The sequence below is a fragment of the Bos mutus genome, chromosome 13, assembly GCF_027580195.1.
Source record: "Bos mutus isolate GX-2022 chromosome 13, NWIPB_WYAK_1.1, whole genome shotgun sequence".
Taxonomy (NCBI): domain Eukaryota; kingdom Metazoa; phylum Chordata; class Mammalia; order Artiodactyla; family Bovidae; genus Bos; species Bos mutus.
In genome coordinates, this window is record NC_091629.1 from 28,813,120 (window position 1) to 28,830,150 (window position 17,031).

Consider the following 17,031-nt stretch of genomic DNA (forward strand, 5'->3'; position numbering starts at 1 on the left):
ATGGGAAAGCTCAAACAGGAAATGCTCGATGTTTTTAGAGTGTTCCCTCGTCTTATTCTAAAGCTATCAATAAAATTATAATTTCAGTGTCTTTACAAAAATGCCACATTTTTTTATTGCATCATAAGTCAGGCCTCAAGGAAATACATCATTTCCCATTTGCATGAACACTGCTTTACTAAAATGAAGTGAAATACAATACTATGAAGGCAACTCTGTTGAAAAAAAAAAGTCCATGCTCAACTTTCTAATTATTAACACAATTACTTTTTCCTGCTGCAATTTAAAGATACTAATACATTATTAAATTTAACTTCAGTTGACTGAAATGCTTAATTAAGAGGGTATGCAGATTTTATGTACATAATCGAAGTTTCAAGTTGAAGACTAATTTTCTAGTTAAGTGAAAGTGTTAGTCACTCAGTTATGTCTGACTCTTTGCAGTCCCATGGACTGTAGCCCACCAGGCTCCTCTGTCCATGGGATTCTCCAGGCAAGAATACTAGAGTGGGTAGCCATTCCCTTCTTCAAGATATTGTCCTAACCCAGCGATTGAACCTGGGTCTCTTGTGTTGGAAGGCAGATTCTTTACCATCTGAGCCACCAGGGAAGCCCAATTTTTCAGTTGACCCCGTCTGCAAATGAAGACACTTTATTTTTTATAGTCACTGAATATTCATGAACCTAGAATCTGGGTGGCAATCTCCAAAAGCGAGATACAAATCAAAATGAATGGGATGTGACTGCTCTGTTGTGAGCCCTCAGGAAAACATGTAGGCTCCTCATGAGACAAAAGGGAAAAGAAGATGTAATCTCAAGTCAAAGGCAGGACCATTTAATACTAGAGATGTGTTCAATGGATACAGAAGATACTTTTTATGTATCAAACTGAGGATGCTGCCAAGAATCTACAGATAAACCAGGCTATGGTGCCTGTCCTCAGGCAGGTTGCAGTCTAGTGAGGAAACTGGATAAGAGTTTCGTGCTCTGAAGCCATGGTGTCACCGTGAGAGGATTGCAGAGCTGTGGGTTCAATATGGCTCCCAGCTGGGAGGGAGGGCCCCATGGAGTGAGGACAGCTCTTGATCAGGCCAAGAATTAGGGTGCCTTTTGCAGTTTTGCTGGAGGAGGGGCAGGCTGCCAGACGCACAGAGAGTCGGGTTGAGTGGAATGGAGATCAGACTGGCAACATGAATACTGCTGAAAGTGAAAGCCTCTCAGTCATGTCTCACTCTTTGTGACCCCACGGACTTTACAGTCCATGGAATTCTCCAGGCCAGAGTACTGGAGTGGGTAGCCTTTTCCTTCTCCAGGGGATCTTCCCAACCCAGGGATCGAACCCAGGTCTCCTGCATTGCAGGTGGATTCTTTACCAACTGAGCTATCAGGGATATTAGGTATTTAAAACTTCTTTTAAAGTTAATTAAAAAAATATAGCAAGTCAGGAAGATGCAAGAGGTCAGACAGCTGAGTGTGAGCAGCGTTTCAGGATGAGAAGCCCACAATCAGCACCACTCTGAGGTCACACCAAGTCCAGTGAGTCTGAGGTCAGGTCCCCACAGGGCTGGCGATCACATTTTACCCCACACCCTGAAGAGGAGAACCTACAAAGACAACCATTCGCCTAAAATTAGGGTGCTTGGAATAAGAGCCATGTGATGGTAAATTTCCCCAGAGCCCAGAAGGTGTGAGGAACTTGAAGAGTGTTCTGAGAGGAAGAAAAGCAGTGTCTCCTGAGAAACGAGAGCCCTCGAAGACTCTCGTGTTTTCGTAAGCGTACCTTGTGCAAAACAGGAGAACGCAAACCATCCAGACAGTGAGCTAGCAGGTTTCATGTCTGCAGGCTGGACACGTGGGAGTCTTCACCTGCTTTTTTATTTTTTTCCATCTTCTGACCTGCTGTTAATAGTACAGCTTCTCATCTTCAAGATCTTGTTCCTGCCAGGGCTGAGTTCACTTATGATTTATCTCCATTATTTCATTTCAGTCCCACCCACTTCAAAGTCTGCTACTGATCTACAAGTCCTTTAAAAATGGATCATTTCTTTGCTTTCAATCAGCTCCTCAGAAGCTGTCCCAGCAGACGATTCTAAGCCATGTTTCAGATGGTCTCCATAGAATGTCTCCTCTGCCATATTTTGTTAAAAGATTGAGCTCCTCCTTCTCAGATAATAACTGCATAATCCACCTCTCTTGTGGGTTTGCTTCTTAGGAAAAGTCCCAGAAGCAGTGGCTCAGCACCTAGGAAGCTCTAAAATCATCCCAGACCGATTGCCTTCACTTAATTCTTCCTGCCCGCTCTGCTTGGAAGATAGGAATATGATCCCATTGACTCAGGTGCAGTCTGAGCCAACCAGTGTACTCAGAACATATGCTATTGCCTTAATTTTTTAAAATTTATTTCATTGAAGTATAGTTGATTTACAATATTATGCTTATTTCCTCTGTACAACAAAGTAATTCAGTTATACATATATATATATATATATATATATATATATATCTTCTTCTTCATATTTTTCCATTGCAGTTTACCATAGGATATTGAATACAGCTCCCTGTGTTCTACTGTGGGACTTGTTGTGTATCTGCATCTGCTAATTCCAAACTCCCAATCCATCCCTCCCCCTTGGCAACCACCAGTCTGTTTCCTATGTCTGTGAGTCTCTTTCTGTTTCATATGTTTTGTCATATGTAGATTCCACATACAAGTGATGTACTGAGTTGCTTTAGTCCTGTCTGACTCTTTGTGATCCCATGGACAGTAGCCCACCAGGCTCCTCTGTCCATGGGATTCTCCAGTACAGAACACTGGATTGGGTTGTCCTTTCCTTTTCCAGGGGATCTTCCCAACCCAGGGATTGAATCCATGTCCCTCAAGACTCCTGTGTTGGCAAGCAGATTTGTTACCACTGTGCCACCTGGAAAGCCCCCATGCAAAAGTGACATCCCATGGTATTTGTCTTTTTCTTTCTGACTTCCTTCATTTAGCCTGACAGTCTCTAGGCCCATCCATTGTTTTTGCAAATGGCATTATTTCACTCTTTTTTATAAAAGATGTTTCAAAATTGTAGAGATGGAATCACAGGCAGTAGAGGAAAGTAATCCTAAAGAAGACTGAGAGAAAAACAGGAGTTCTAGAAGGAAAAGAAGACATTAATGGACTTTGAAAAGTTTCCCAGATATGCCTCAGATAAGGAAAATCATGAGTTGTAAGAAATAAACAGAAATAAATATGAGAAGACATTAAAGCATCCTAAACCTATTGATCAAAGGGATTCTAGATGATACTAGAAAAACATCTTTATATAATATCTGAGAAATATCCACCATTATTCAAAACCATATTCAAAATGTGAATATGTGGTTATTTGGAAAATATACCCCAGCCTCACACTCCATATGAAAGAATTCTTGGGGAAATACTGACACCAAATAGCAAATGCATTATAATAGCAAGCTCTGGGTGGGCAATAAACAGATATTCTACAAATGGAAACAAAAATGAAAGTTAGAACTACACTCTAGGAAAATGTTAACTTTAGAATTAAAAACACAAAGAAATAAAGAGGAATTTTCTGTTTTTCATATGTACCAAACCATACAAACCTAAGCAAATAAAGCAAAAATTAAACTGTTAATATTATCATTTGAGTGAGATATTTTAAACTGCTTATTTGAGACTTGGACAGATTTAAAAGACAAAAATAATTCTATGAAATAACTAAATAGTAAAATAAGTATGTATGGTTTAATTGGTATATATGAAATCTCATATTCCTTAAAAAGATTTTTTTAATGCCCATGTTCATGGAACATTTATAAAATAAATTACTTTCTTAGCTCAAAAGAATGCCAAAGTACATTAAAAAAAAAAAAAAACTTTATTGAGTTCATTCTGTGAACATGAACTAATAAGATCAGAAATAATTAATAATATAAAGGGACCAATAATCAGAATCCCTGGGGGATTAAGGAGACCATTCCTAGACAGATAACTCTTGGACAAAGAGAAAATCAAAAGGAAAATTACAAGGATGTAAAAAGTTATGAAGAGGAACTATCTTCACAGCTAAACCTGTGGGACAGAATGAAAGTAGTTTTCAGAAAAAGAAAAAAATTGACATGAAATATTGTCATTATCTACAAAGAAAGTTAAAGAATAGAGTTGTGCTCATCCTATGAATATATAAAATAATTTAAACCCAAAACAAAGAGGAAAAAAATTCATTACAAAAGCTAAAACTGGGGAAAATTTTTAAAGGTAGCAGAAATTTTAAAATTCAAATCTGAGTCAGTTTATTTATATGAATGCTTCATGAGCTTGTTTAAAGCAGAAAGAGAAGGCAAAAAATGCACCAAGCTAGGAGAGAGAAACAAGAAATAACTATAACTATAGAGGTAGAAGTGATTAAAGCAGTCATAAAAATATATGTATATATGAAACTTTCTGACAAGACATTTGAAAATTTAGAGGAAATGGATGACTTCCCAGCAAAATATATATTGCCAAAATTCACCCAAAAAGAAAGGAAGGGGAAACTTAAATACATCAGTTACCATAAGAGAGTTTAGAAAAAGACACTTAAAGATCTACCATTGAAAAAGACACCAAGGACAGATGGAGTCCCAGCTGAGTTTTATGTAACATGAATTTATATAACCTTCAAGAGAGAGGCTTCTCAAAGTTAAATTATCCCAGGCCTCAGAACAGAGATGAAAGGCCTCCCAATTCACTTCCCAAAGGTACCATAACTCTTTCAAAATTCTGATAAAATATAACAATATAGGAAAATCATAAATGGGTCTGATTTATGAAGACAGAAAAAAAACTTATTGAAGTATTAGAAATGTATTCCTGCATTATTTTCCTAATTTGGTGAACTTTTTTTTTAGATGAGCATCTAACCTGTCTCACGACAACAAACAAAATGAATAGACGATATATACCTATGATGTTAGATGGTAGTAAGTGAAAATGGAGGAGAATTAAAGACAGGATGTAGACAGAGAGGTCTATTTAGATTTGTCAGAGAAGGAAACTCGCCAGTTGCTAGTCAAGACCAGACCAGGTGTATGTGACCGAGGAGATGGGTGGGGAGCCTGACTCAGAGGGTGAAGCCAGGGTAAAGCCTCAGGGGCAACATGGAGACATGGGTCTGGATAAAAACAACCCCTGGGGAGAGTATGAAGATGATGTGGTCAGGGAGGTAACTGGGCATCAGAGACAATAATGAGTATGTCTTTTAAGAAGCCCCTGGAGGGACTTTCCTGGCTGGAAATGGCAGTTTTGTAGTCTTGAGCTACCCCTGGTAACCTAAAGCTGGAGGAGATTTCCAAGATGGTTTAAATAGGTAAGGGGGAATCTAAGATAAGAGTTGTCTTAGTGGAACCCTGGAGGTCAGAGACCTGCTCAGAGGGAGATGTGAAATGGAGAAAGGCAGTTTAGACAACTCAGGAGAGCTTTACTTTAAGGAATGGAGAAAGTGAGGCAATACTGAGACAGGAAAATAGAGATTTTTATCTGTTTATGATCAGATAACAGCATGTTTACATATAGATAGGGAAGATTAATTAATGAGAAAAAAGAGGAAGCATTCCTAGAGCAAGTCCCTGGACCAACTGGGGCGAGGGGTCTAAGACACGTGCCAGAGGGGAGGCGGCTTCGCTGATCTTGACAGGAGGACATGGAGATGCTTGTAGGTGGTCCGCGTGAGAGGTGGATACCCTCCTCGGATGGCATCCCGTTCCTGAGAGAGACCCAAAGGGATACAATCCACCAGGGTGAGAATGGAGGAAGAGGGTGAGAGTTTGAGAGGGGGAAGAGAAGGGGAGGGGGAGAGTGAGAGGACTCTGGGAATCCAGGATGGTGGTGGTCTGTGTGAGTGTGCTCAGCTGTGTCCCACTCCACGGTTCCATGGACTGTAGCCCACCAGGCTCCTCTGTCCATCGGATTTCCCAGGCAAGAACACTGGAGTGGGTTGCCATTTCCTTCTCCAGGGGAGCTTCCCCACCCAGGGACTGAACTCACATCTCCTGCATTGGCAAACAGATTCTTTACCACTGAGCCACCTGGAAAGGTAAGGGAGAATTCATCTCAGGTGCATTTATTATTCTTCAGCTACATTCAGCCAGGGCAAGTGTGGGCATGGAGCCGGCACAAAGATGAATCACTGCTCGGTCATGTGGGTTCCATCATGCAGACATAAAAGAGAAAATTTACATAGTGTTAAAACTTGTTAAATACCAGTTCTCTTTAACCATTCCTCTTTGACTTTGTTTGAAAAAAGAAGAGTATATGTGAACTGTGTAAGTACAATAATAACTATTTACACAAAACAGTTGGAATTATTATTTTAAAGGGTAAAATGCAGAATCTATTTTAATTAAAGTTAGACATTAGAGATGTATCCTTACTATTACAATTATAATTAAATATTGTCTTCAAGGATCTAGTCACTGTAATTAAAGTATTTAATAAGTCGTGTGGTGTTTCAAAAGATAAAAATACCTCCTTTTTTATGAGATGATTCTGTAACTAGAAAATCCAAAAAGCTCTTTCTAAACAATTGGAATTAGTAGAAGAATTCAGTAAGGTGAATGAATATAAGGTAAAATATAAAAGCCATTAGGGTTTTTTTAGTTTAATAATGAGAACTTAGAGGAAATCAGAAAACTAACTGTTCACAAGCAGTGCGATCTACTACCAGACAGCGTGAGAGCCCAGAGAGGACCATCCCTGCTCAGAAACACCAGGAAACCTGGATGCTGGGGGTGCAGCTGGACCACAGAAAGCTCTGTCCACTGGTCCAGCCTCAGCTCAGGGGAATTCTGGAGGAATTCAGAGCTACTGGTCAGAAGGGGCCAGAACAACACCTGGACCAACACAGCCCAGCTCCTAGAGCTGAGGATAACTCAGCCTCCCATCTCAACAGCTCAGCAGAAGGGGCACGCCAGGTTTCAGTCTGACTCTCCACACCTAATAGCAAGCATTCATTTAAAAGTAATGGGGAAAAGGCAAGGAAAAAAGACACAGGCCATCTTCATGAGACAACAGGGCCAGCAGAATAGACTCCAGTGGCCCCGCTGTTGTCACCCTCAGACGGTATCTTTAAATAATGGTGACTCGTGAGTTACAGGCTCTGGTGGAAAAGACAGACCATGGACGTGAAGGGATGGTGGGTTTCAGCAGAGATGGAAATTGTAAGAAAGGGTCAAATACCATGCTGACCCAAAAAGTGCGAGTTCCAGGATACCACAGGTGAAGAACGCACTTAACAGACTTGTTGGTGGACTCAGTGCCGCCAAGGAAAGGATCCTTGGACCTGAAGCAACATGGCAACGTACATTAGCCGAACCGAATACACAGATGCAGGGAATAACAGTGAAAATCCAGCTGGTATCATTTAATAATTGTTCTTCAGCAATCCACCTGCAAGGCTGTCCATGTCCATCAGTGTCTCACGGGACACTCCGTGCCTTTCCACTATGCCCAAGCGTAGCTGCAGAAAACAAGAACTGACACCCTTCAGCAGGAACCCCTGAAGGATCAGCTTTAACCTAAAACAGCTAGAAGTCACTCAATATAGAGTCTGCCTACCTGTATCTGCCAAGGCAGGCAACAATGCATACAATTTCCTGCCCCCGCCCCCAAAGCAAGGACATTTACATGAGTATATTAAGTTTTATTCTCATCACTCACATTCTCACCACACGCAGATCTCACTTTCCTCACCAGCATGCAGACCCAGTCCAGCTCCAGCCTTAGGCGACATAAGCCTCCGTTTTGTTGACTATAAGAAGGAAATGACAATAAATATAAGACAGTGTAAGTAGAGAACCTAAACAATGCTCAGGACCGCATAGGCTCCTGATAAATGGACGCTTTTGCTCTAGCTTGGACTGAAGTTATTTTTACTATGTGTTCTCAAATGATAAAGGTGCCCCAGCATCATAGATTGTTCCCAAGTTACAGAGCCTCATTCCTTGGAAAGCAAGATGAACACCCACCTGTCTGACCTGGTGCAGGTGAGTCCTCCCACCAGCAGGAAGTCACAAACAGGTCCTGCGAGGTTGGCTGTCAGCCCTCCGGTCCCTGAATTTTCCTACTGAATACGTGCGACCTTCTAAAAGCCTCCTCTGTACTTACTCCCATAAGAGAGCTTGTAAGAGGAAGTGGAAATTTCCAAATATATTTTTCATAAGTAAATCATGCTAGCACTTACAGATAAACTGGGGGAAAGTATATACCAGTCCACTTAATTATAGTGATGATACTATCCCATTAGCTTCTATGAAGACAGAATACATAAAAATTTTAATAACATCACCTAATATGAAAGTTCCGATCTGATTCCCTCTTGTTCTTTGTCCTCGTTGTACATTAAATATACAATATTGTGTTTAAAAATGATACGGGGTAAATGGTAGCGTGTTAATGATCGGACATATCAGAATGAGTCATGTAAATATGAAAGTAATAATTAATTTCAACCACAGAAGAGCAGATTAATCACTTGCGCAAACTTAAAATCGCACGTAATTTGTCAATGTTTATGTCAGGAAAGCTCTAGAGTAGCTTCAGATCCACACACCTGCATTAAAATTACTTAATGATATTTCAAATGATATTAATCAAATATGATGAACAGAAAAAAGAATAGAGTTGGGGCCCATATGGCAGTTTTCATAGCTGAGATGGCTCCAAGCACTTGGCAGATGAATGACCGAGGTGAACAGTGGCTGGTAAACATTGTGAGGTCACAGGCCCGCTATAGCCCACAGTCACCCTTGCATCCCAGAGCTCCTCTTCCTACTTCAATGCAGCCTCTTAATGTCAGCATCTTTAACAGGCATGGAAGAAGCAGAAGAAGTCTTATAAACACATCATTATGAAAACGATCTATGATGGGGCAAAAAAACTCAGACTGCTCCGTCTAACCAGCATGGAACCCCCGTTCCATCTCTCCAGAGTGATGGGGAATGTGTGACCTCACCAAGCTCTTACTCTTCTTTCTTGTTCATCACATCCAAATCAGTTGGTTTCTCATGGCATTGTCATTTCTTTATTTAGAACGGGGTCCCCAACCTCTGGGATCTAATGCCTGATGATCTGAGGTGGAGCTGATGCAATAATAATAGAAATAAAGTGCACAATAAATATAAGACACTTGAATCATCCTGAAACCATGCCTCTGCTCCCATCTGTGGAAAAATTGTCTTCCACGAAAAGGTTGGGAACCACTGATTTAGAAAATAATTTTAGAATTTTAATTGCCATTGAGCACAAGCAAATAATTTTAGTGAAATTTGCCACAGTATAGCTCCCATACTGAAAAGTGGACAAGTTAGTCATAAAAATGTGTACAACTGACGTACACGAAGTGAAAAATTCTGCCAAAGCAAATGCATCCGTGTCACCCCCATGCAGATCAGGAAATAAAACACCACCCTCAGCCCCAGGTCCCTGCCCTCCCCCAAAGGCTTCTGTTATCTGGACTTTAACACGTGAGATGACTCTCTGCATTTCAAAATTGTTAGGAAGCTTTCCCAGCGTTTGAATAAACCACAATCCTTTTATCCCTCCTAAATGTGTTGGTTGGCCCTTGGAGTTGGCATGAAGAGTTCCGATGTAAAGATTCTTGGATGTATCTCTGGGTGAACGTGTGTCCTCATTTTGGTGGGATACGTTCCTAGGAGCAGAATTGCTGGTGACACCCTCTGTTTATATCCTGTTTCAGAATGCAACCACAGAGCAGTTTCACCCGTGGGTATTTCCTTCCATCAGCAGTGGCTGAGAGTACAAGCTGGTCTGCCTGCTGCCCAACCCGCATTCCAGCCACTTCAGTTGGCTGGTGCCTGGTGGGATCTCGTTGGCTCTAAGCTGCATTTCTTTGTGATTAATGAGGTGGACACTTTTTCATATATTTATTGGCTGTTTGTAGAACCTCTTTTGTGAAGTGGCTGTTCAGTTCTCTGGAGTGTATTTCCATGGGATTGTCTGTCTTTTTTATTGATTTGTAGAACTTCTTTATATATTCTGGACATAAATCCTTGGTGCCATTTGAATTGCAAATATCTTCTCCTAGTCTGTGGCTTGCTCTTTCATTCTGCTAATGGCATCTTTTGATGAAAGTTCTTAATCATATGAGGGCAAGTTTACAAATTTTCCCTTTATATTCAGATCTTCTTTTTAAGAACTCTTTACTCACTCCCAAGGGCATGAAGATATCCTCACATTTTCTTTTAGGGTTTTTTTGTTTTCCTTTCACATTTGTATCTGTAACCCATCTGGAATTCATTTTTGTGAATGATATGAAATAGGCTCAAAATAATTTTTATTCCAGGGAAACAATGGTGAATAAACCACAGTGACTGACTTTAGAGACATTGTTGTCTAATGAGGGAAGTGGACAATTGGGCAGTTACTTACAATATAGTAAGTTTTTCTAAATAATAATGTAATGAGAAAAAGAAATGTTTGTCTTCAAACTGAATTTTGAGATTGCACACATGGGCCTGAGGAAAACAACTTCTTTGGTCTGGCTGGTAACAAGCGGCAGGTTTCCTGGCTTAGGCTCTGTGGACATTTTAGACAAAGGAGAGCAATGTCATTCAGCACAGCCATTGATGCAGCAGTCCTGCCTTTTCCCATGGGTGAATCCAGGCATGGATGTACTGGGACAGTAGAAGGAGGTGTTTCAGTAGAGATGGTGCCGGAGCAACATGGCATTGCAAATGCCTTCTATTTCCTTAACAAAGCAAGAATCGTTATGTCTTCCACAGAGTTATCAAATCCATCCAGGCTCAGAATCAAATTTGATATTTTGAAACTTTTCTAAAAGGTGCCCACATGCCAAATTTAAAACATTTAAACTACCAAATAGCTTTGTGAGAAAACATCTTTGCCATCGTTCTGTAGTTTCTGAATTTTTTAGCAGTGAGTTATTTCTCCTGACCATCTGATGATTTAGTCCATGTTTTTCACAATGTTTTCATCATAGGGTTGCAAAAAAAGTACATGTCTTTTCAGTCCAATTAATAATTAAACTCCTTGGAGGAGGGACATAGACCACTCATCTTTGCGTTCTTTCATTCTTAGACCCTATAATAGACAATTAATGAATATTTGTGCCTTAATTATTATTTGAAAACACTGAACTCATTTCTGCCTACCAGGTTCACAAATGTAGCATATCGTGTAACTGATATCCAGCTAAGGTTGGTCCACAGACAAGCTGTGATCACTCTGGTTGGTGTCCAAACTCGTTCTCTGAAAAACCTCCTTGTAAGTGGCCCTAAAGGAGCCTGTGTAGTTATGTGCCATGTGCCATCAATATACGACGCTCACAAGCCAATGGTGTGATACGTCACGCAGAAGAAGAAAGGTCTAACTGGTGGGGAAATACCTGAACATGACAGGATCCTTGCCTGGAAGGAAACGAGAGGGCAGAGCAGGCAGTTCATTAAGGCCGAAATGAAAAGGTGTTAGAGTCTCAAAAGCATGACAATTTTTTCCTTTCACTTTTGAACATAAAATGGGCTAATGTGTTGAAGAAAGTATTAGGTTCTTAGTGTTATCATGAAATGGAAGTGGAGGGGCATTCCTCATCATAGCGTGTGTGTGTCTGTTTCTGTGTGCCTATGTATATATACATATATGTCTGTGTTACTGTTTGCGCACGTGTGTGTGCTTGTTTCTGTCTGTGCATGTGTGTCTGTTGCTGTGTTGTCTCTCTGTGTCTGCTTCTGTGCTGCCATGTTCGTGTGTGTCTGCATGTTGCTATGTTTATGCCTGTCTACGTGTGTCTGTGTGTGTGTACATCTGTGTTGCTGTGTTTGTGCTTGTCAGTGTGTCTGTTTTTGTGTTGCTATGTTTGTATGTGTGTGTGTCTGTCTGTATGTGTCTGTGTGTCTCTGTGTGTCTTAGTTCAGTGCAAATCTTTTTATTTTGTTAAGGCACAAATACTTCTTCACTTTTCCTTTCACAATACCTGCACATTTTAACTGGTGTCTAATTTCATTGTTGAAAGTGAAACTGTTCTACTACTATCTGATACTTGGTGTTAGTTACTCTCATTCTTGGAATTATTTAAAATTCCGCTGAAGGAACAAACTTGAACTGAGATTTTTTTTGAGGAACTTAAGCACACAGAATTGAGATGTGAAATCTGCTAGTTTGTGCAGATATACCCCAGGACAGGAAGTGAGGGTTTGGGCTGCCTTAGTGGAGGGGAAATGACTCATGTCACGCTGGTATGTATTTAGTGTCCTAAATTAGTTTCCTGTTGGTTTAAAGTCTAATATTGATATGGTTATATGAAACTTTATTATACTAAACTGCAATTTGCCTGTTCCCTTTTTCTACCTGTAATTCAACCATCGCACTTTAAGTACCTGTTAAGATATACTTAGTACATAAATTAAAGTCTTATAAAATCTGAGCTGACTTCATAGAACACGTTCATATGGAAAATGTTGCGCCATCAGCTAAGTAAGAACAAAGGTCTAAAAACCATTGGGTTTGGAGACAAAGCACAAAGAACTTTGGGATAACATTGCAAATGAGCCCATTTGACCCTCCTGTAAAATGTATATATATTTACACCAAAAGGTATTTCAGAAGTAAAATTCTTTTTACTTATTATTTATTTCTTTACTTATTGTCATATACTTATATGTCATATGTCAAAATCATAAGGCAACTTAATACTGCCTAAAAATAAATCTCAGAGTGAAAGCTATAGTTAAGTATTCTTACTGGAAACTGAGGAAGAAAACTGAAAGATCCCACATATGTATATACATGGAGAGAGAACATTTAAAAATTCTTGACTGATTTGCACAAAATGTCCATGAAATCTTCCTGACATTTCTCCTGAGATCCCTTCACAAGAGAGCATCTGAGAAACAAAGATGAAGAAAATAACAGGCTCTGCCTGTCTGGCTGCTCTGCTGCTGGGTGAGGTGGCTACAATGACCCAAAGTTGACCACAGGAAAGCGCCCTACGGACGGAGGCTGTGGGCCAGCATTTGATGTGCAAGTGGGCTCTGGCCTTCAGGCACCTTCTCGATGGTAGTTGCTTTACAAAATGCAATGGCCAGCAATTTTCACCTGAGAGTGAACAGTTGCAGACCTAAGTTAAGAAGCAAAATTATCCCTTGGAAAATTGGAAAACATTATTTCTGGGCATATCTGTGAGGGTGTTTTGGGGAGAGATTAGCGCTTGAATCTGTAGACTTGAGGGAGGAAGAGCACACTCCCCAATGTGCTAGGTGTGACCCAAACACGGAGCAATAAGGCAGAGGATGGCCATGCTTGCTGTCTGCTGGGACTGGACATCCATCTTCTTCTTCTCTGGACAGCAAGGTCCAGTTTTCCAGGCCATGGGCCTCAGGCTGGAAGTTACACTGCCACCTTCCAGGTCTGTAGACCTTCTGACTTGGGCTGAATTACGTTCCTGGCTTTCCTGGGTCTCCAGCTTACAGATAGTGGATAGTGGGACTTCCAAAATGACGTGAGCTAGCTCCCATAGTACATCTCCTCTTACGTCTCTCTATCCTACTGGTTCTGTTTCTCTAGGGAACCCTGATCATACATTCAGACTGTTGGCAGAATTCCTTTCTTTCCTGCCGTATGTCCCTGGCTTCTAACTCCCTATCAGGTAGAGGCTTCAAGTCCTAGAGGCGCAGCCTCTGGTCCCCAGCCGTGTGGTAGCACTCTTCTCCAAGGTGGTCTCACTCTGGTCCAAGACCGAGTCCTGAAGAACAAGACACCCCACCATCTTGACCACACACAGTAACCTAATCAAGAAAGTGGCATTCGTCATCTGCACCATTCTCTCCTGGTTACAGACACGTCACAGGTCCCACCCACACACAGACAAGGGGACAGAACTCCACATTGCATGATTCACTGGGGTCACCTAACAGTTTGTTACTCAGTGTTCAAGAACACTGGATAAACTACAGGGGGTTGTGAGCCCCACACTGCAGAGCTGCAGTTGAATTCTGCCTTTAGATCATTTTGAAGTCAAAGCACCAAAATACATGTTTTAAGTTTTCAGATTCTATAGTATTTGTTTTCTGAATCATAATCCAACTGCTTCCTTATTGGATTACTATCATCTCATTAAAACGCACAAGTTTGACAATGCTCCCCCTTTGTACTTCTTTCCCTCATGAAGAAAGCTGCTCCAAAAATAACAATAAACACAGAGAGCTCACTGAAGTGGGGGTAGCATTTTGGGTTACTAATTTGTTTCCCCTTATTACACTTAGGAAGACTTTTATTTCTGTGATGGACGGCTTTAGAGAAGGCGTCTCCATCGTGGAAACAAACTCACTTTTGATGATCTTCACTCAGTGGCACATGGCTGTAGATTTATCTTTGATCAGAACTTTATAATCCAAGGCTTCCCTGGTGGCTCAGACAGTAAAGAATCCGCCTGCAACGCGGGAGACCTGGGTTCAATCCTGGGTTGGGAAGATCCACTGGAGAAGGAAATGGCTACCCACTCCAGCATTCTTGCCTAGAGAATTCCATGGATGGAGGAGCCTGGTGGGCTACAGTCCATGGGATCACAAAGAGTTGGACACCACTGAGTGACTACTCACTTTATGATCCAAAGCAATAAATCCACACTTGTGTTCCTCAAGGTAAGAGTGGTACATCTTGGATAAAGGGGTTTAGAGATGGGGGATGGGAAGTGTATCCAAACCAAAAAGAATTGTAAAATGCTGAGTTTTAGGAAAACCCAACAACACATGATTCTGTTACACTACATACCTGTTAGCAGGGCCAAAATCTGGTCCCCACCTATTTGCTGGCATGAGCTGGCTGCAGTTCTCGACTCTGGAGCCCCCAGATTCCGTCCTGGGTGCTCCTCTCCATCTTCACGTTAAGCCTCGGGGAAATCCCCTCATGGTCTCTCTCCTGCCACAAACATTTATTCAGAGAACCCCAATTCTTTCCAAGGGTTCACTTGGTTAGGTGGGGTTCACTTGGTTAGGTGAGGTTCACCTGGGATAATCCTCTGTCTTAAAATCAAGGTACGTAGAACCTAATCCAATCACGGGAGAGCTAACCCATCATTTTCACAATCCTGGTGATTCTATGAGGCTTGGATCTGCAGGGAGGAGGCTTGGGGCATCTTAGATTCTGCCTGCCACAGTAGTCCAGGAAATACGGTCTTCATTCCGGTGGCTTAAAGGGGACTCAGACTGTTTTGAAGAGCCAGCAGCTTCTGCCAGAGAGATTATTCCTGTGCCTGGCTTCATTCACCATTAGGGTTTGAAAGGAACGGTGGCTGTCTCTGCTGCTCTCAGTGAAACATTTGATTAAAACAGAGAAGAGGCCAAGAAACACTGTCTTCCACTAATCACTGAGTTGTCTTTCCCAGAACCAGTGAGGGTTCAGATGGCTCTTTGACAGGTTCACAACTATGCAGCCATCTTATCATTTGAAATATTCTCTTCTGAACATTCTGCTCCTGAGACATGTCACTCCCTCCATTCCCTCACGCTGGGTTTTAACTTAAGAGAGCATCATCTATACCATACCAGCTGTACTTTAGAGGAAACTTAGGGTTCTAATGCATGTTAGAGAAGGAAATGGCTTAATCCTTTCTGAGAGAACAGTCATGTTTCCCATAGAACATTGTTAACTGTATTTTTCCAAAGATGGCCACAGTAATGTCTCCTGTCCACCCATGTCTTGTGACTTCAACTCCCCTCCCATTCAGAAGTGAAGCCTATTTCTCCAGCATTGAGTCTAGAGGGACCTGAGTCACTGAGTCGATATAGTAGCTTCGAAAGCAGAAAAGGCGTGTGCCTTTGGGGACTTGCCTTCTGGGATCCTGGTCACACATGTGATGTCCCACTGTATGAGGCTACCATGTTGTGAGGAAGCCCAACTGTTCACTGGGAGGCTCTGAGGCTGCAGGGGGACAGGTTGCCAGCCTGCGCCCTGCCCCTCCTTCCTGTGGTCCAGCAGGAATATGCAAATATGTGAGGACACAGGCCAGACAAGCCCTTCCCAGACCTCTGCAGGCCTCTCCATTATGGAGGGGGTGGGGTGTTACCAAGAGGAGCTAATCAGAACATTCCACCTGTCAGAACTGACAAACTGATTTCTCTAGACATAACATAGAGAAGCTTGTCTGCTGTAAGGATTTTCAGGACAAAATACAGAATGCATTTGCTATTTTAGTCAAAGACACACTGGGGATCTGAACATGGTCTACAGACTCCCACAGCTCAAAAGAAGACACAGAAAATCTAACCATCATTTCACATTCACATTTAACAGTATCAGCTCTGAGTCACAACGGGAGACAAGATCACTGCTGCAATGTTATGTAAACGCATACATGGACATTTGTGTATATGAAAATTTGTGATTTTGAGTTCTAAGTATAAAAACTTGTAAAAGGCAGGATAATGATCATCTAAAATTTTAATAATAAATAAAATTATAGTAGATCAGGAATTTTTGAGACAAACATATTCATTTATTTTTTCTAGATTATTAGTCCTCCAGGAGTTTTGGAGTCAAAAGCAATTCACATTTGCAGAGTAATGCGCTTAGCCTCTTATTCCTTGATAAATGTTATCATTTAGACATTTTTAATAAGGTGAAATTGTTGCTATTAATACTTTCCAAATGATAATCAGAGACAATGGAGTTTTCCTAAGTATAGATAACTTAAACTAACTTAAGTGTTAATGTGAACAAACCAAAGCGCCTTTACATGTGTGGATAGACTTTCTCAGGAAAGTCTGATGAGCTTGGAATTCCAGTCTTAGATAAGAATGTCAGAGGGTCCTCTCCATGCAGTGAATGGGACTTTGTCTAAAATGAGTTATTAACAAGATGAAAGATATTGTTCTTAACATCTATTTTTAGCAGCCTTTGTCTGAAAAGACCTTAAGCATATGACTCATGACAAAGTTTAATCCCTTTTCAAATATCATTGCAAGTGCGGGCTTCATGCATTTTAAACCTGGGGCACTTGGAGCCTGGAGCCTCTC

At 41.2% G+C, this 17,031-nt stretch overlaps 1 long non-coding RNA gene across 1 annotated transcript; it reads right to left on the reverse strand.

Annotated features, from left to right (window-relative positions):
- Nucleotides 1-2,524: 2,524 nt before the first annotated feature.
- On the reverse strand, nt 2,525-8,145 carry LOC138990523 (uncharacterized). The gene is made up of 4 exons (XR_011466664.1): nt 8,011-8,145; nt 7,703-7,793; nt 6,032-6,173; nt 2,525-5,750 (listed from the first exon to the last, which is right to left on the reverse strand). It is a non-coding gene; the product is annotated as an uncharacterized lncRNA (long non-coding RNA).
- Between the last annotated feature and the right edge of the window lie 8,886 nt (nt 8,146-17,031).